The 20,319-nt window shown below is 36.2% G+C and overlaps 1 protein-coding gene across 1 annotated transcript in view; it reads right to left on the bottom strand.

Annotated features, from left to right (window-relative positions):
• NELL2 (neural EGFL like 2) overlaps positions 1 to 20,319 on the bottom strand; it is a 146,826-nt gene that overhangs the window by 41,902 nt on the left and 84,605 nt on the right. The window lies entirely within an intron of this gene.

Genomic DNA, 20,319 nt, shown 5'->3' with positions numbered 1-20,319 from the left:
CTATGGGTAAGAGCTTATTAGAGAAAAGCAGCTGGAGGCAGACTGACACCCAGAGGAGCAGCTGTAAGGGCATACCCAAGTGCAGCTCTGAAAGCCCACAAGAGACCCAAAGGCAGGGGGAAGCTGTGGCTGCCTTGCCAAGTGAACTTTCTGTCGGTGTTCCAGTACAGATATGGATAACTCCATCTTGCAGTGCTGGGGGTTTAAAGACCATTTGCACAGATGTATGACCTTTGTAGGAAAAGGAATACTCATCCTTAAATGCACCTTCCAAACATTTACTCTCCAGGCTAAGAAAACCTACTGAGTCTTTTAAGATGGACTTGCTTAAAGCATACATTACCAATAAAATTAATGGTCCATTAGCTAAATAAGAAAGCTTGGATTCAAAGATAACATGCTTGGTTTCCTACTTTTGCTGTAAGAAACTCCAGTACTTCATATCCTCCTGTAAGAAAGCTTTTGTAGGATGTCTGCTGACATTTCGGGAAGAGGATCCAGTTCTCAGCCACAGAAATAGACGTGTGGTCTCTTTTGATACAGTTTGGGTTATGTGTTCAATCTTGAGGTCTATTTTTCTTTTAAACAAAATACTAGCATTTAACAACTAACAAAAAAAGCATGGTCCTGATAAATGATTTTTGGATTGAAGATTACATGTCACTAGTTAGGGGGAAAATGCCCCAGAGTAACAGGAAAATTTGTGATTCTATTAAAGGAACAGACAGTTTAAAATTATATGAATAACAAAAAAAAATCAGGAAAAAAGAATCTGGGTGTTCTACCTTCCACCTAGATGTTGGCTTGGGTTCGATAACACAGTTTAAACCATTTAAACATAGTATTTCATATTCCTTCCATACTTCTTCATACTTGCTTAATATACATGTATATTGAGTGGCACCTCAGAGAGCAATGAGGCTGCACTGCATGATTGTCTCTGATACGGACTGATGGTTAAAATACAGAGGAAAAATTCCTGCACATAGAGCTTCTTAAGACATTCACTCTTCTAATGTATGGCACACCATCCACAGCAGTTTTGACAAGACCATCAGAAACAGCTTTGGCCAGAATTCTCTATTAATAACAAGGTATGACTCTCCAGCTTTATTAAAAGTATAAATACTTGATTGTAATAAAAAGGGTGGTGCTCTGTTGATAATTCTTTATTAATTCAAGTCCATCACTTTTTTATATATATATATATATATATATATATTATTTTTTTTTTTACTGAAACAACATCCAGGAAGTTATCTTAAATAGAGAGGACATTGAGGAAACTGAGTTCAGAAATCTCAAATGCCAATCCATGAACTGTAGAAGATAGAACTGTGCATTACAAAGAAGCTAAAAAACAATTCCTAAAATAATCATTTGAAGAGAACTGTGAATATGGATTCTTCTACTTTTTGAATTTCAAAAATAAATAGAATCATTATTTGCATTATTTAGAAATGTCAGTATTTCCCAGGTATATTTCTTATGCTCTAAGAAGAAGCAGTGAGGCCATTTATTTCAAGCATCTTTGGAGATTATGTGAAACACATTTAACAAATGTCCCATACTTATTTCAGTGCACATCATAATGATGACGGGGACAGGACCGTATAACAGTATTACAGAGGAAAGGAAATAAAAATTACTTTTCCAGAGAGATTTAAATGATCAACACACCCAAATTTACATAAACGTTCAATAAAGACCAAAAGCACTAGTTTCAGTGATTATTTCTAAAGCTGTATTATCTAATATATCCAAAATCCATTTTGTACTGGCTAGAAATCTATGCTCAACGGTGCTAAAATTCATAACATTTCTGTTCTGAGAATCAACTTAAGTTTTAAATGCAGTATTTATATTGACTAAATTATGTCTAAAATGAGCTCTTTCTAGATACAAAATATTTTTCAGCTCCATCATTTGTTATGCTCCACAGTAATAATAACAACACTAAATGCACATGAAAGCTCCATTAAAAAAAACATAGAATGTTCATTATGACACAGACAATTAGAGTTGCAAAAAATATTTAACAATATAATTAATTCAATTATGTGCATTTGATTGTGCATCAAACACGTTACACACACACACACGTACATACATATATGTACAGAAAGTAAAGGTGATGTGTTTTATTTCACAATACTATGTGGTTTGCTGTACAAAAACTTTATAAGATTATTGAGGGCGAATAACAGCATTCTCAGGAGATAGTACAGACCCATTAGACCTTATTATGTACAACAGAGCAATGGCAACTGGGGGAGGGGGGGGTCCGTTTTACTAATTTTATTACCCGTGCAGAGATTTTTGCAGAACTCAGTAAAAGTTAACACACTGTCTATGAGTTGTGTCACCTATCTCCTCCTCCTCTCATTTTCCTAGTTCTGTGCAACATCAGCCTCTATTCTTCCTACCGTGTATTTCATTATTAAAAATAAACAGAAGATCTATATAGCATTTCACACTTGTGTACTGCAAGCCCCTACCAACTTCGCAATATTTATCTTGTGCATCCAAATTCTGCAAACATCTGAGAAAAAAAAATAAAGAACAAATAGAATCCAATCTGACAGCAAAAACGAATTTTGACTGAGCTGCATCACTTACTTATGGGTAAAGAATATTATGCTGTCAGTTTTCCCAAACCATTCATTACTAACATTGGAAAGTAAGAGATCACTTTTGAGGCACAGAAGTGCATAAAATTTCTGAATTCTTGAGCTCCAGTTACTTTTTGTCACCTGTCTTACTCCCATTGATTCAATATAAATCTATAGATAGAAGTGTGATGACCAGCTAACAATCTGATGTGGCAGTGACAGTGACAAGAGATAAGAGATGCTTGAATTATCAATACTTAACACATTTAAATGCCCACTTACAGTTTATCTTAATTACAAGCTTCTTTTCCTCATATAGTTCATGTACAAGACAAAAATTAGTATTAATTATATAGGCAGTTTGGAAGACTTATTCCATTAAGATCATTAGAGAAATGACAGATGGTTAATTTCTTTAAAGAGTTCGTGTTAGATAGTTTAAACTCTAATTAGCAGGGTTACTTGTCTCCGTATATGCACACTATTTTCAAGGAGCAAATGCTGTAAAATTATTGATGATTGTGCTACCATTTCTCTATATTTAAGTTACATTTTTGTATTGATACTACCCAATTCAAATATTCCCCAGTTCATTTTTCTACATGTACTCCCTAATTCAAATGCAAAGTGGAATCCATGCTTTAATCACTCCTGGTTGCCATCACAGTCTATACCCTTATTTAACACTGAAGTCATTAATCATTAATTAATGACCACCAGCAGCTGTACTGTGTTCAAAGCTGAAGCTGGGGATATGAAAATCCAGGTCGCCCTACAATAGTCTATTCATTGCTAATCTTGTTAATTGATTGATTTTCACCTTCATCCACTCCCATATTTCCATCCTGTTCTTGGTCCTCATTTTCTAATTCTCTCTTCAGAAAGAAAACAGCTCTTTTTATAAACCTATGTCAAGAACTTTCCTATTTTTTCCCCCTCAATTATGTTTATAATAAAAATAGATCTGGGATGTGCATGTTCTATTTTCAAGGTCTGTTTAGAGACAATCCTGCTTTCTGAAATGCTGTTTCTGTCTGTAATTACTTAGTCCATTGTTGTTCTTCAGGGAGAACAGCTGCCATCATCTCATCCAGATGTCTACTTCTCTCTTTTATATATTAGCTTATTCACTTATTCTCTATTTGGTGTTAAGATGATAAAAAGGGAAAGCAAGAAAACTATAACAAAAGCTTAGGAAGAAAGTCAAACTGAGGATACTGGCAAAATCCAGTGTTCCTTTTCTTATTCATTATAAGAAAGCTCTGGGACTGCATACTATTTATACAGTAAAGGGGAACCTACATTATTGGCCATTATTGGCAAAGGATTAAAAGTAGCTGCAAAACACTGGAAGAGAGGGTAAAAGCATGGACCCACACTCCTTGCTTCTCTCTGTGAGGTGAGGAGTGCTTTGGAGAAAGCTCTGAGTATGCTGTGCCTCTGAGGAGACTGGAGACAGGCAGGGATGGAACTGGCATTTTGGTGTTGCACACGTACAGCTTGAATTCTTTCAGTTTAAGCGAAGTCAGACCTTTCCTATTCCAGTTTAATAACCATAACTGTGGGACACCGATTTACCTAAAAACAGTTCTGCATCAAGGTCCCAAATACTGATGATTCTGGAGGCTTATCACAACTGAAAGGATTAGCCAAACTATACTGTGTTGCTGAATTTGTTTTGCACGCTCCTGTGACTGTGTGAATAATTTATTATATATTTAGCTACCATTATATTCTTTAAAAAAAAAATAGAGAAATACTGCATATTTACATGCAAATATAACTTCAAAAAATATGTGACATTCTAATCCTATTAAACATTAGTTGTTTTTTTTGAAAACATATTTTAAGACAAAATTCAATTTTACATATTATTTCACAACAGACTCATCTAGCAAAACTATTTCACACACCAAATCCTGCAAGAGGCATATATGTGTTTTTTTTTATTCTTCCACTTGGACTTTAAGACTTTCTTCTTTACAGAATATTATCAAATTGATCTTTGAATAAAATCTCTTCTTTAGATTTTGGTTATTCCTGTTCTGGGTATTCCTCCTAGACTGACAAAATGTTTTAACTCCAACAGCAATAAATGCTGTAACTCCAAACTCTGTAAGTCCAATAGTATTTTTTATGGCTTTAAGAGGGGTATACATTTCCTCCAGAATTTAACTTGAAAAGCCCAACACACAGCTTGAACATTGACCAGTCCTTCCTTCCTGTGATATCTGTTCATCACAAAATCAGTGCTAAAATCTCCTTGAACACAGGGAAGACAAAGATATTCTCAGTCCCAGCCACAGTAGGTAAGCTGATGGCTAAAATACATATTTTCAGGCAGGACTACCATTACTTTCTCCGTAGCTCTTGAACAAATTGTTTAAATCTTTTTAAAACCACTTATGTTTCTTCGACCTCAGAATGTGTATTATAATCATGATTTCCAGTTTCATGGAACAAGATATATTTTTGCAAAATACCCACATTCTCATGGAGGGTTCTATTGTACAATTAATCAGTATTACTTCACATGACATCTTATAATTTTTTACACTTTTCAACCAGTCAGGCAGAGGAAATATATTGAAGAATATTTAGTATGACAGCTAAAGTAAAGTAAGCTTTAATTTATTTCCAGTTTCCTCCATGTCTGCCATTTTCTGTATTCTTCCTTGAACAGAAAATGTTAAGGGAAGGATTTTCTAAAGCACTTAGCATAGGCCTGTTTCCCCTAAAGGAAAATCTGTAACTCCCACTGATTTCAATGGTAGGACTGTAATGCAAATGCAGAATAACTGAAAATCCCACTTTAAGAGATTTTAGTCTAGACATAAGGTCTGTGACCTTGTCAGAGACTTCTTTTTTTGCAAAAGATTCAAACTGATCTCTTAATATATTGTCTCTTATCATTGACATTTAAAAATAAGGTTTCTATGTTTAAAAGAGATTTCATCGTTTATTTTTTCTCTCTTTATTTATTTATTAGATGTGTTATTTGGTCCTAGGTAGTTTTTTGTTTGTTTGTTTGTTTTTGTTTTTAATTTCAACTTCTATTGTGCACTAAATCTCCCAGGTACTTATGATAAACCGATGCTTTCAAAATCTTCTATTATATTGTCAAAAGTGACAATGATAGCGAATTCTGCATCTACAGTAGTGCTCCCTATTTTATTGCTAGTAGAACAGCCAGACTGGACCTGTAAATATCCTACTCAGACAAGTGAAAAATATTTATTTTACTTCTCCTAATGACAACACTTTTAATTTACTGTTCCCTTACTAAAAGTAAGGAATGCTATACAAGTCTGCCACAAGCAACAGATACTTGTATTGGATACTTGGCCTCCATCCTATACATATTTCTGCTACACAAAGAAAGCAGGAAGTGGCTGGCTCTCAGACTGCTGCTGAAACTCATAACTTGCTACCTCTTCTCAGATTACTCTGGTTAACAATCCGTCTCTACAATCAGAGGGCTCCACAAAAACACCTCTGAACAAAACATTTTTTTTTCAGCATGGAGATGACGGAAGGATGGATATACCACAGGACAGAAGAAAGGTGTCTAAAACCAATCAAGCACTGTCCAAAGTTGGTCTGATAAACTAAAACTTTAGTAGGAACTCTCTGGAGACATCTACTCTTTTTGGGACATCACCATGACCAGAATTTGTCAACAGATTTTGCAGGGGGATCATAGGGAATTTACAGTTACAATATAGCTATTATTGTGGACAGTGCTTGTGAGGTGAAGAAAATGGAACACACTACAGTAGTGGATGAGTTGCTGCTGTTGCATTGCTCCTGATTTATTTATTTTTTTCCTCAGGAATCTCAAGCAACTTATCTAACCATAAATATAAGGGAAACAAAATGTTTTTGTTTTTGTTTTCCTGTCCTCTTATACAGCAGAGTGATTTCTTAATGCATGAGGTACTTCACCTTATTTCCCTGGAGGTACTGTGGCACAAGCACTCGGATGACTCACTGGATGTCAAGCAGGACAGTGCTATTTTTGATAAGGTAACTGTAGTGTTTGTGGCTCTCAATGGGGAGAGTAAACCTTCCTTCAGTGTTGTTCGCCTAATTGAGGAAAGGGTTCTCTACTTGAAAACAGGGACAAAAATGTGCTATAACAGTGGTATAGCAGAACGATACTGATGCTTTGCTCTCAGGTCAGCCTTGACACTGTCTCTAGTGATGCTCCTGATTTTCCCTAAGGCAGATCCTTCTTGGTAGTTTACAGAGACACACCAAAACAGTGTAACAAATGCATCATCACAACCACTGCACCTAAGTTGCTTTCCCTGGAAACAAATTGGTTGCTAGTGCCAACCAGCCTTACAGATCATTATTTCTGTATTTTTTATATATTTATAAATATTTGCATGGGCACATGTTAACAAAATTTATGTATCTGAAAAATTCTGCCATCAAATCTGCTATCATATTTAAGAACACCATTAATTGCTTTAATAAGCAGAAACAAGGTGACATCTTCATTGCTGTTTCGGTCTAAAGTATCCAAAATATGAATTAAAAATCAAACCACAGAGTTAAGGAAAAAAGCAAGCCTTGACATGACATTTAATTTTCCTAATACTACAGTCATCCTACCTCCTTTACATATTTCCCATTTGAACAAGTTAGAATTAAAGTTGAGATTCTGTGAACAACTTCAAACTAATGTGAAACCCACTCCCTGAAAGGTGCACTAAGCTAATAGTACACCTTGGCTACTCATAGCAGACTGGAATGTGCAGACAAAAATCAACCACATTCTCTACTTACTTCCCAAACATTAAAATAATGTATACAGAAGTTAAGTTGAATTTTACATTTCCACCTTCAAAGAACTAGGAACAAAGTACTCAACTGTTCTACACCCCAAACTTATGCAAAACACCAAAAAATATTTAAAAGGTATTATTCTTGATGGATGTCCTACCATTTCAGAAATCAGTCCTCTTCTGAAAAGAACTGACCATTTTATGCCCACTCTGAAAAGTGTGAAGTGTTCATTTTTTTTATTTTTTTTTAAATGCACCAACACTGAAAGATTCGATAGTTTTCCAAACCCCGAACATCAAAGTTAACACTGTGTGACAGCTGATATGTTCCAAAGTCATCATATTTAGTGGTCTGTAACAGGGTAAATGACACAATTACTTGCTGTAATTACCATTGCTGACAATATATTTTCCCTGATGATTGGTCTATGTGACTCAGAGCTGCTTATCTTTGTCAGTCCAGTCCAAATCTCCATTTCCATGTGACTTGGACATTAACTTAGCAGGTATTTACAAATTAGTTCCAATATCTGCCAAGACAGATATTTGGGATAGTATAAATTCATCATTTATTGCATGGTTAGGCAGTCCACCACTTTATAACATCATTTTACATTTGAAAATAAGCATGCATAATGAAATATTGTTTCCCATTTAAATCAAATGGTCATTTCTTTTATTAATATTTTGGAAGGGAAACATGCTGAAACAAGTAAACAAAACAAAGTAATAAAATGCCAATAAGTACATTGAGATTTTCACAAAACTCTCATTCCCAAAGCAAAGCATGATTTCAAATTAAAAATAAAATAAAATAAAATAAAATAAAATAAAATAAAATAAAATAAAATAAAATAAAATAAAATAAAATAAAATAAAATAAAATAAAATAAAATAAAATAAAATAAAATAAAATAAATAAAATAAAATAAAATAAAATAAAATAAAATAAAATAAGATACTTAATTCTCATTGCCTTCCCACCTTCCCATAATGATTTTAAGGAATACCTACAGAAGACGTTGGTGACTTTTTACTTAAAGCACTGTGAGTTACAGGCTTACCAAACTAGCTGACTGCAAGTGTTTCCCTGGAATACCATACACTTTTAAAATATAAAATAGATGCAATTCCCTTTTTTTGTTTGTTTGTTTTCCTAATCATATTATGATGATGTGTAAAAATAATGGCATATAAGGACAGTAGGAAACAGAAGCAGGCTTTTTGAGATGGTTTGGAAGCTTGTCAGAAAAAAAAAAAAAAATCTACTCCTACAAAAACTCCTACAAAATCTCCAGGTTGGACAGATTCCTATTTGATTCCTAAGCTTGTTGACAGAGCTCTCAGTTCTCAAGAGAAACATCAAGATTTTCAATATTTTTTTTTGCTGATTTGATGGGGGTGGCAACAATTTTTGCACATCCACCTGTATAAATCTTATAGGGCATTGACTTCAGGAAAGCTGGTTAACATTTCTGAAATAATTTCTGGTTTAAGTTTTCTAGTTTTCCAGTTCATACTTAAAGATGCCTCAAACCACTAGTATAATAATAATAATAATAATAATAATAATAATAATAATAATAATAATAATAATAATAATAATAAAGACATGATAAGAATAATTCTGTATATTGAGAATGCCCTCTGAAATAATATCAAGAACCTTTTAGAGATGCATTGTTTTAAAAACAGTGCCTCACAATATGGATCTACAAAAAAAAAGTAAAATTTCACCCAAGAACCTTAGTATTATGTTGTACAGGAGCACAGCATAAACAGCGATGCTCCCTTTTGTATTAGCATGGCTTTTCAAATTAATTGTAATGATTTGGCCAGTCTTCTTCAGGGCAGTGCCAGAGCAAAACCCTGAGGATGGGTCCCAATGTATTTTCTTAGTAAGTAGTATTTGTTCCTTCTTGTTGGCCTACTCTTTCTGACTGCTGCAGGGAGGTTCTGCCATTACCTCTTTGCTCATTTGGGTGGACTGGCAAACACAGAGCAAATTCTGGAACTGAAACAAGCTTAGACAGAAAAAGAAGAGCAGAAAAAACATCAATTTAGCTTTCATGGTACGCCTTCGTGCAGGAACAGCTATCGTCTGGCTGCAAATTTCTATGTGCAACAAAAGTAATATGCAGAACTAAAAATATAAGCCTTTCTTTGGGATTACACAGAAGAACACTGACACCAGATGAGTCAGTGAAGTGAATAAACCCAACATGTTTACTTTGTGCACCAAGACATTTCAGGGTTGATTTCAGCATAATTCTGATTGCAAAGAAGGACTAGCAAGTACACAGCTCGTGCTGTGGTTGAGAAGTTTGTACCACATAGGCTTCTACTCAAACACATAGCTGAAAGAACCAGAAAGGCTATTTCTAAATTCTTTTGGCTGTAGCAGTGAACTTCTAATTTGAAGAAGTTTGATGCAGCAAAGTAGATCTGTTCTCGTAAGTCAAAAATCATCAGTCTAAGAGACTGATAAAAGTGAGTATCATTGATAAAAAATTATCCCAGCGACAAACTTAAGCAGGGTTTGTAACAGATGATGACAAATACTAAGTCACAGTGACTTCCAGTGTTGACTGATAGTATAAAACATGAGTTAAGGAAATGGTTTGCCATTTAGCATAGAGCAGACTGATCTTTGAAAGATTACATGAAATAATATAGGACACATAAGTTGGAGTTGCTGACTACTGGACATGCCATTTAGCATGCAGTGAAAATTAAATTATAAAGAATTAAGTTTCCATGCTCACAGGTTATCTGAACTGAAATAATTCAGGGATTCCTTCCTCTCCACATAGGAAGTTTCCATATTCTATTAAAAGAAAAAAAACTTTCAGATACAATATTAAAAAATAAAAAATGTTATGTCTCCTTTTATAAGCCTTGACAGACAATTACCCCCCTGCCTTTTCTAACAACTGTGTTACCTTAAGGTCAGAAATACTTTTCAACAATGGAAAGCCAACAGACCAACACGTCCAGCAGTAGTCATATACTGCCAGATGTGTCTAATACCCTCAAAACATGGTGTAATTTGTATCATTGCCATAGTGTCTTTGATTTTTATTGTGAATTTATAGAAAAATGCTGACATCAATATAGCATGACCACATAACCTTAAATAATTCCAGTGTTCCTTTTTAAAAGCTGTCTTGCTTCATACAAGAGCTCCCAGCTCTCACTGACCTTGGCTAGAGTTCCTCTGAGAGCAGGCTAAGCTCTCCCAGCATGAGATGATCACCAGCTGGCTCAGACATGATAGATATGAGCTATCTAACTTCCTTGACTTATGGCTCACTCCATGAGACAGCAGCAGGTTCCCATCCCCTGAGACAAAAAGATCTTTGCAACTTCAAAGAAACTATCCTCAAGGTTACCTACCATGTTCCCTTATCTTTCACAGTCTGTGATCATCCATAGAAAGATGGATAATTTCTGTAAAAGAATTAATCATCCAATACTGAAAATCACACATTCATGTATTTGTCAAGTGAATACATTTGCTTTTAACAACCCACACTGTATTCTACCAAAGACCCTTTAAAATGTGTTGGGTTTTGATCAGCAAAGAAATCAATCCTGCTGTAATTGCACAGCCAGATTAACAGTTGTTATGAACTGGATTGGTAACCAAGGAGGAAATGGGACTCTTCTCTTTTTTTTTTAAAAAAAAAAATCTTCTTTTTTAAAAAAATAAATAAATAAAAGTCTGGTTCCAGATTAAAACAGCCTCTAAACTAAGTTGTCAATGATAACTTGATCCAATCCAAATAAAGCATAAGTGAGTTCCTTTGTATATGATACAGCAGATATATAAAAATTACTTGTGTTGTTATCTAAGTAATGCAGTAGCATAGCAACAAGCTCTGTCTGAATGATCATTCCTCTATTAGCTTTGTGAGTTATCTTACAGCTAGAAAGCGGATATTGTACAACACAGGAGAGAATTTATCCTGAAAGAGGATTGAGAGGTTGAGGATTGTAGGCTGACATGCTATAAAGCAGAATGTAAACTGTGCCAAGTAAAGGAAATCAGAATCAAATGGGTTTTGAGTTGGAACTGCCTTGTGCTTACAAGCTAGCTGCCAGGGCATTTATTACTAACAGCAACCATGACAGTATAGCTAGACACCATCACCACAGTGGGTTTTGGATTACACTGTTTGATAATGCATGTGTGTTCATGCTTCTTTTATTCATATAATTGGGAGATAGGTGTGTGTGTGGTGGGAAAATCACCGAAATTGGAGATAGAAGAGACAGATGGTTCATCTTGCCTACATCATTATAAATCCAGAGCTCCTAATCACATTTTCTCTGGTGGTTTGCTGACTAAAATATTTCCTTACTCAAGCCACTGAATGTCACTACATTGATGTTATAACAAGCCCCTGTCAGTATTATTGCTCTATCCCTTGCATCGTACTGTATAATTATTCTTAGCCTTGATTTAAGTAGAGTCAATGAGCTCGGCTGTAGTGCTGGAGAACTTGAGGAAAACTTGAAATATTGCTGTTCATATCAAAATGAGTCAAGAGAAAAAAAACAGGAAGAAATTACCTTTTAATTTCACAATGCCTTATATTACTAGATTTTCAAATAAAAATGTTGGTATGCTATATTACTAATCTGAGGTCACAGATTTTTTCTGAAGCTTCTTCGCAGCAGTGAGAGGTAAAGTGTATACAGCAGTGCTGAATAAAGTTGCATCTTGTAGGCGTATTTAGTCACTTATTAAAATGTGGCCTCATTTACCAATGTACTAAGCACTATCAGCTCTCATTATCTCTGCGATGACTTGTGGATGCTCTTGTGTGTCTGAAAAAGTAGGTCAATTTTATACTGTTAATTAACAAGAGATGAGTGTGCAGCTTTAAACACAGAAGCTGGATGACTTAATTCAAGTCTGGATTACATCAGTCTTATAGTTGCATTCATCCCTGGCAATTATACCAATCTTAGAAGAAGGGGTTGCAGGTGCTAAAACATAGCCCACATTCCTCATATGTAAACTAGATTTTATTTTTCATTGTAACTAAGGAGAAGCATTCCTTTCAGTCTCCCAGAACTGATTTGTGGTTACGGAAATGTACAGCAAGAATAAAAATAACTAGAAATACATGATATTGTAAAATACCCACGCTTCACAACTAATTGGAGTTTATCTCCTACCAACACATACTGTTACAAATCCATTTCCAGCCACACAACAGAATCCTTTGTGGACATTTTCATGAATATCTGGAAGAAAAGTTTTGGCAGTCCAACAAAACATTTTCTCAAGTATCCCTGCATTGCTCCTGCTGTATAATACAGGAAAAGGTGTGATTTCTCTCACAGTTGATGTCCCAAGCAATCGATGGAGGCAGATGCAAGTTTATGAGCTTCAGTTTCTAGATTCCAAGAGGAATCATTTATCTGAAGTGTGTCAGAGTACCAAGGTAAAAAATAAATAAATAAAAATAGCACGTGACTGTATTTGCTCCTCAGAAAAAGCTGTATTTTGCAAGAAGCAGAAACTGAGCAGACAGCCAAACCTCTACCAAGTTAGGAATCTGAATGATAATGTTTGACCTGAGTTATTTCAACAAAATCACAGGCCCTTGTTGGTTTTAACAGAGGGAGCATCTGCACTCAAGTGATAACGATGGATACCATTAGCATTGTAAAGACCCTATCTCCATTTTCTCATAAGCGTTTTCAGAAGACTTACATTGTAACATAACATTAATGCAAAAAAGAAAGCAAGACACAACCTTTGTACACTATACAAAAACAAACAAACAAACAAACAAACAAACAAACAAAAAAAAACAAAAAAACAGTCTTGTTTATTTCTTGCCTAAAAGGATATTGAAAACTGGGCATTTGCACATATAAAGCACATTTTGTATGAGAAGTACAAAACTAATACAGAGACTTCAAAAAAGAAGGGTAGAAGAGAAGCCTCTAAAGGTAACTCCCATTTCTGCTGAGGACTATAACGATCTTTAATATTTGTGTTCAAAAGCTGTGGAAGAAGTTTGGCAGTTCTGAAAGAAAACATCTCCCACCTGCTGGAGATCATCATTAGCTTGGCATCTCCTGACCCAGAGCATGGAGACAGGAGAATTCCTGAGATGTTTCTTGAAAAAACTCTTTGAGACACACATACACACGTTCAAAAACCCCACCATGTATCACTGCTTAGCAAAATACTAAACCAACAGGTATCTTTCCTAAGTGGTGACATCACCAGAGCTGCTGTGTAACCTGCAGAAAATCTCTCCCTCTCCAAAGCAGGCAGCGTCAATCTCTGGGAGCAGTAAGGACTATGTCTCCTTACCAACCTTACTAATGAAACACAACTGTGCATCAAAAACATTCCTAGTGACATAAAATATTAACTTCCCTACAACTTCAAAAGACTATCCACTGGCATTGACTGTAAGCCAGGCAAATACGCTGTTTTTTATAAGACACAGCTATCTACAAGAATGGATCCAAACAGGAGGGCTTAGGAGGGGCACAGGTTTTATTACTGCAAGCAAAGCAAATGTAAAATAAATCACAACGGTGTGGCCAGTCAGAAAGCTGGAGTGACAAAACAGTAATGGCTGCATGGGGAAAAGTAGCATGAAATAGGTGAGATAGTATTAGATGCATGAGCACTGAGCAGCCTAAATGTGACAGTCCCTTGTCTATGTATTATGACCTGGGGCCTTTGCTTCAAAGACATCTCACAGTATCATTAAAGAGCAGAGTACGTGGGTGAGATATAACAACTAATGTGATAAAATGATGCACAGTGGTACAGGCCCTTCCCTCCCACTTTCCCCTTCATTATGGACACCCCTCAAGTAATCATTTGTTAGTATTATCGTTACCAGGATTCCTACTTTTTGCACATCATTATGCAGCTAAATGTGTAGCTTTCTCCTTAAACTTTTCCCATATGTCAAGTCAATCTCCTCAGACCCTTAATTATTTTAATGCTGTTCTTGGAATTTCTTCCAATTTGTAACAGATTTGTGCTGCCAGTATTCCAAAGAATTAACATTTCAGGTGTCACTCAACTTGCTACCACCATGCTTCCTGGCAATTTATGCAATTATTAAATTTCATTTTACAGAGAGAGGCTACTGAAAAAAAAATGCTGCTGGATACATTGACAGCACTTTGTGAAAAAAAAAAAAAAAAAAAGTTAGAAAAAGCCCTGAGAGACATAAATGACTTAAGTAACTTAAGTATGCTGGGGAGGGGGGGGGGGGGCGGGAAGCTCAGCTAGCAAGGTCCAGCTGGATACAACCTAGTTAAAGTCCAGTAAGTCCAATACATGTCCATTGCCTCTAGTAGATCCTCTCTGTCATTTATCACCTTACCCAGACCGCACAAACAGAGATATTTATTGAGGATACAGTTTTACGATCTTCATGTCTCTGGCCTGAAATCCACAGGGAGCCCTAATACCTCCCTCACTGGTAGCTCTAAGCTCAAGGCACAGGACAGCCCTTGAGGTTTCTCTTGGAGAGCAGCCCCCAGCTGCACCCCTTCCACTGGAATCACTTCCCCACTTTCCAGCCAGCATGAAAAAGAGAGAGAAAAAAAGAGAGTAGGTGGCCCATGAAACTGCACAGAAATGAGGCTTTAAAAATTGTCTTGAGCTTGGAAAATTCCTTCTCTGGGCCATGGGATGCATCTTTCTCTACCTCAGTATGATCTAAGGAGGATGCTGCACTAAATCCCACAGAGTGTTCTTTCTTCTGCTCCATTTTGATGTGTTATTTAGGGGGAGTGGTCCCAAGACACTTTAGTTTCTTTAAGAAACTAAAGACTTCTGTTGGGACAAAATATGATTAATCATCCCCTGTGGACAGCATGTGAACTCCTCACTGTCAGAAACAAAGTGTGAAAAAAAAGAGAGCTTTCATCTCTGGTTTCCTAACTTCTCCCTATTCTATGCTACTATTCTAATAATAATAATATATTAAAAAAAAAATGCAGGAAAGGTTACATATTATGCTGCTCAGAGCTCTGCTACCAGGTGCAGATTACACTGCAATCTGAAACACTGCCGGTGGCAATAGCTGCATCCTTATTTCTAGAAGGAAAACTTTATTTTCTGCAGCCAAGAAAACAGCCTGTGCCTTTTCATAATCCCAGACAGAGTAAGGATGTAAGTATTACTATTCCAGAAAAATATGATGGTATTTAGATTTAATCATCTACAACAGTGATGGTGCCACATACTGCTACACATACAAAACTATCCCAGCAGAGAGTCATGCCATTTTCTGCCTGCCTTTCCCCAGTGCAACACCATAACACTTCAGGTCCTGTGAAGCAAAGTGGATGGGGAATGAGGCAATATGAAAGTAAAGAAAGCATGGTAGCTCGGGGCATATTTTTTATGCCTTTAATTTGCAGTTTGTGCACCCATTTGGCACATGGGTGCAGCTTAGGACTCATCTCCCCTTCTCATAGCTATGATTGATTTCTGACCATAAAATCAGTCATGAACAACAGATTTCTGTGTAAATATGGTTGTGACTAACACAATCTAACCCTGCAAAATTTGCTTCCAAGATGAATACAAATAACAAAATCTGAAATTGATGTCTTCATTACATCCTTTGTTGTGAAAATCAAAATGTAATTCAGATCTATTGTAAAACTTGCAATAAACATGCCATGAAGAAAGAGACTAGAGCTGCTTTGGAAATAACTATTTGCTGTCTAAATCAGTCTTTTGTGCAGAGAGTTCTGTCAGAGGTAGATACTGCAGATTTCTTTTCAAATGTCTCATGCAGGAGAAAAATCATTAAATGCCACTGATTTTATGTCTCTCTTCTATTTTGATCAATGACTGGCAAATTACATATGTGCATGTGTGTATCAGAATGAAACAATAAGGCACTATGTTAGTCTGCTAGCAAACTGCATGGGCACCATTCACATTATAAACTGCCTAATCAAGGTTCATCTATAATTTTTCAACATCTCCTTTCTGTGCTTCAGCTATCCTGTGCAAACAATGACATATTAATGCCAAGCTGCAGAACATTTTCTTCCTACTTAGTAATGTTCCCAAGGATGTGCTAGCATATCTTTTAGCCCAGCTTGAAGAAAGTCAGCTATTTCATACACAGCTACAGTTCCACAACTGGATTTGATTACACGGCATTACAAGGAACAGTGTGACTTGAAATATATTTCAAAAATTTAACATTTAGTAACACACAGAGCCAGATGTCATTTGTTTGCCCTATTCTTATTATTCCTGAACTGGATTAAAAATCTGCCTCTTCAGTTTCATCTTTTTTCAGTCAAGAAGTTAAACCCAGAATTTCCAACAAGGCAAACAGGTACTTGCAAAAAACTTCAAATTCCGTGGAAGACAAAAGATGTCTGAATGACTAAATTTAGTTGCATATTGGCAAAAGCCGAAGTGTATCAGACCCTCTGTACACGAGCACTGTTACATGTACATTTGAACAGAATTGCATACTGTTCAACCACACCAACTTCAGTCCTGGAGCATGGGCTCTTGGTAGTTTTTGTAGTATGCTTGCAGTGCCAAGGAGCCCCTAAGATTCTCAGGATTGCCTTTGCAAACAAGGGATGTCTGTGAGGCATCTACTTTATGGTTCTCTCAAGTAGCTGGCAACACACATCGTTATAACACCCTTCCACAGCAGTTGATAGTTGATGCTATCAAAGCTGAAGCTTTCAGCTATCTCAAGGAAAAAAGGAAGGAGCAATGCAGAAGTTATATCCTACAATACTCACCTTCTGCATTGATTACATAAACAGAGACTACCTGATGGCATGAAAATGAAGATATTTTACATATTAGTGTTTGAATTTGTTTCGAAATACCATTCCTTTACCACTTTTCTGTTTTGCCGGATGTAAACATCAGGTGTTTGTATAAACTATGGAATACATCAGTTATTTAGTGCAGCTTCTACAATAACCTGATTATTAGAGCAAAAAACAAATACGGAAAACCTAGGAAAATCTCTTAAGGATAGTGCACAGCCCTTTTTTTTTTTTTTCCAGGTTGCCTGGAACACAGGTTGAGATCCATAACATTGGTTCTCTAAACAAAACCTATTTGGAAAATGCTTTTCTTTCTCAAGTCCTAAATGTCATTTGTTTAGTTGGATGATATTATGGCTCCACTTAAATTATAAATGAAAACAAACAAACAAGTGGAAAAAAAAAAAAAAAGAGTAAAGTATAATGAGATTTTCTTTAAAATACCACAATATGTTGCAAGAGAAAACACTGGTTATGAAAAGTCAGTTATACCAAAACACGACTGCCCAGACCAAAGTTTTTGTCAAAGTTTTTTGACAGTAAAACACTACCATTATCACCATCAAATCCTTCCCATTATTATTTTGCACTGATTTATTAACATGCAGTGTCCTGTAAATGCACTCAGTGTTTTTGCTATAAGAGCTTTTGCTGGTTCTCATAACACAGTCAGTGTCTTCAGGAAAGACAATTTTAAGCAAACTGGTAATTTAAGACTTTTACAGACTTCATGTCAAAGCCACAGCAGCATACCTTCACTACTTTTGTTCACTTTACCTCAGATTTATATTTGGGAAAATGGGTGCATATGAAAGCCTCATAAATCAGGAGCTTTGATAGGTGGCAAAACCATTAAAGAGAAAAGAATATGCTGACAGGTGGAAAAACTATAGCGATCTCATGTGCAAATACATACACTTGCAATTTGCTTTAATACAGTGCTGTAATGTAAATGCTCTCAGTGTCACTCATATAGACTCAAACAAGTACAGAATGCCATTTACTGATCAAGCCAAATGACTTAAAAGTCTCCTGGTTTTCACTAACTTTTTTAAAACAATTGACCTTCCACTCTCTAGTCATTTGGTGGATATGCCATTCAAGTCTCATGACTCTACCTAATTCACTAAGTGGCTAACATCTCCACTGGAGGTGCTTGCCATAATTGTGGAACCAGAAGGAAATACATTTGTTTTGACATATAGACTTAATTATGTTAGGTTGCCATTAGTGGAAATTCTACCACTCAGCAGTCATTGCATCCTCATAGTTGCCACTCAGTATCCAAAATCTACTCTAATTTAACTCCAGGAAAACTCTAGTTTCTGCATCACAGTGAGTGGCATTGCTCAGACATACACAAAGTCACTGCACAACTTAAGCTTCATCCGGCTTAGAGAGCCTTAAGGCTTGAAATTTTACAAAACTATTTCACCCACTACTTCACTTCCTTTTGCATTAGCTTTTCCCTGTATGGTCAGGGAAAAGGTGAAAGAGAAATCATTCATCTTGTTATTCATGAGGGTGATTCCAGTAGAAATTGTTAATTACAAATGAGGAGCCAAACTCAACTTGGAATGGGAGATCTGTAATGGATTTCTAGCAAGTTTTACCAGTTGGATTGTCCAGAGCTTCTGGACTACACTGAATTTCATGACAGCCCATTTCAGCAAATAAGAGGAATGCAGCATGCGGAACATTGAGAAAGACCTTTACTGTATTTATAGGTACCAAATGCCCCGGTGAACTTCTTTAGGATGGTTCACCATTTGTAGAGTTCTATGAGAATGGCAAATTAGGGGTAAAAAAATATCATGGTGATTTGATTAAACTCAGTCCTATAATAATCTGAACATTCCCGTTCAACAGGTGGTGAAACAATTGTTTTACTCAACTGAGTGTGGAAAACATGAGGGAGTGACCAGAAACACACTGGCTGTTTCAGGAAAGACTTGCTGCAAGCATCCTATACCTTGATCACTCAAGAACGGGGCTTAATGAAGTAAAAATAATGCTTACCGGTGTATGTAAGAGCAATGCCAAGTACAGGTAGCACAGTATGCACAAAAATAACACATATATGATTTCAAATCTATGTCCCTGTGTGCTGTGCATGCTTGGGCAAACCAGTTACGCTAGATTATGAGGAAGCTGTTTCTGTACCAAAACATACTACTGATGCCAATCGTAACAAAACAGAAAGGACAGGATTAAATAAAATTAAAAATGAATTTCACACTGCTGGCTCCATCATTCTGAATAGTCTCATACACTTTTATAGATGATGTTGGTGTTAGTTACAAAGCATGAGCTCCAAGAAAGTTTTACTGAACAAATATAACCTTTTATAAAAAGAGATGATGCATTCCCCTGTGCACACAAAATAGCAGTACTGTTTTGTTCACATACATTTTTCTTCACTGAGAGAACGTGCCACATCTTTGAATCATATTTGCTTTATCTGCCTAGTAGGAAAAAAACATTCCTCCCAGGAACAATTACAGTCAGACTGGTTCTGATACAGAAGACTATTTTAAACGTTCCATTTTCATTCCATAACCCTAAAGTACCTTGAAATAAAAGGAGACTAGAACAACGGAAAGCCACTGTGAACCCAGCACTCCCACTGGAGATTCCAGTGCCAGCAGAAGAGGAAGGGAGGATGCAGAGGTAAGACAGATGGTGTGGTCCAGCAGCACAAAGCAGGCTGAGCCTTTGCTCTATGAACACACAGCATTCAACTGGGGAACCTCCCTAATGCCAGGGCATTTAAAACAAGTGAACACCCATATCTAATAACATATTTAACTCCATCAGAAGTTTGTAGAAATGTCATTAGACTCCAAGTGGAGTTGTACTGGTATGCCACATGGAAACCAAGAACCCCGTAGCACTGTTTTTGGTCTCTTGTTTTTCCCTTCAGCCTCCTCCCCTCACCTTTTCAGCATCCAAGCTCATGCAGACCTACGAGACAATCCATTCTGCTTTACAATTTCAGGCAAACAATGGAACTTATACAAGATCTGTAAAAATATTGTAGCTTTACTGCACTGCATCCTTCTAATTATTTCAGTGTTTATTCTGTTTAGGTTTCATGT

Source organism: Anas acuta, chromosome 1 (assembly GCF_963932015.1).
Source record: "Anas acuta chromosome 1, bAnaAcu1.1, whole genome shotgun sequence".
NCBI lineage: Eukaryota > Metazoa > Chordata > Aves > Anseriformes > Anatidae > Anas > Anas acuta.
The sequence above is the reverse complement of the archived record's forward strand: the minus strand, read 5'-3'. Positions and strand labels throughout refer to the sequence as shown.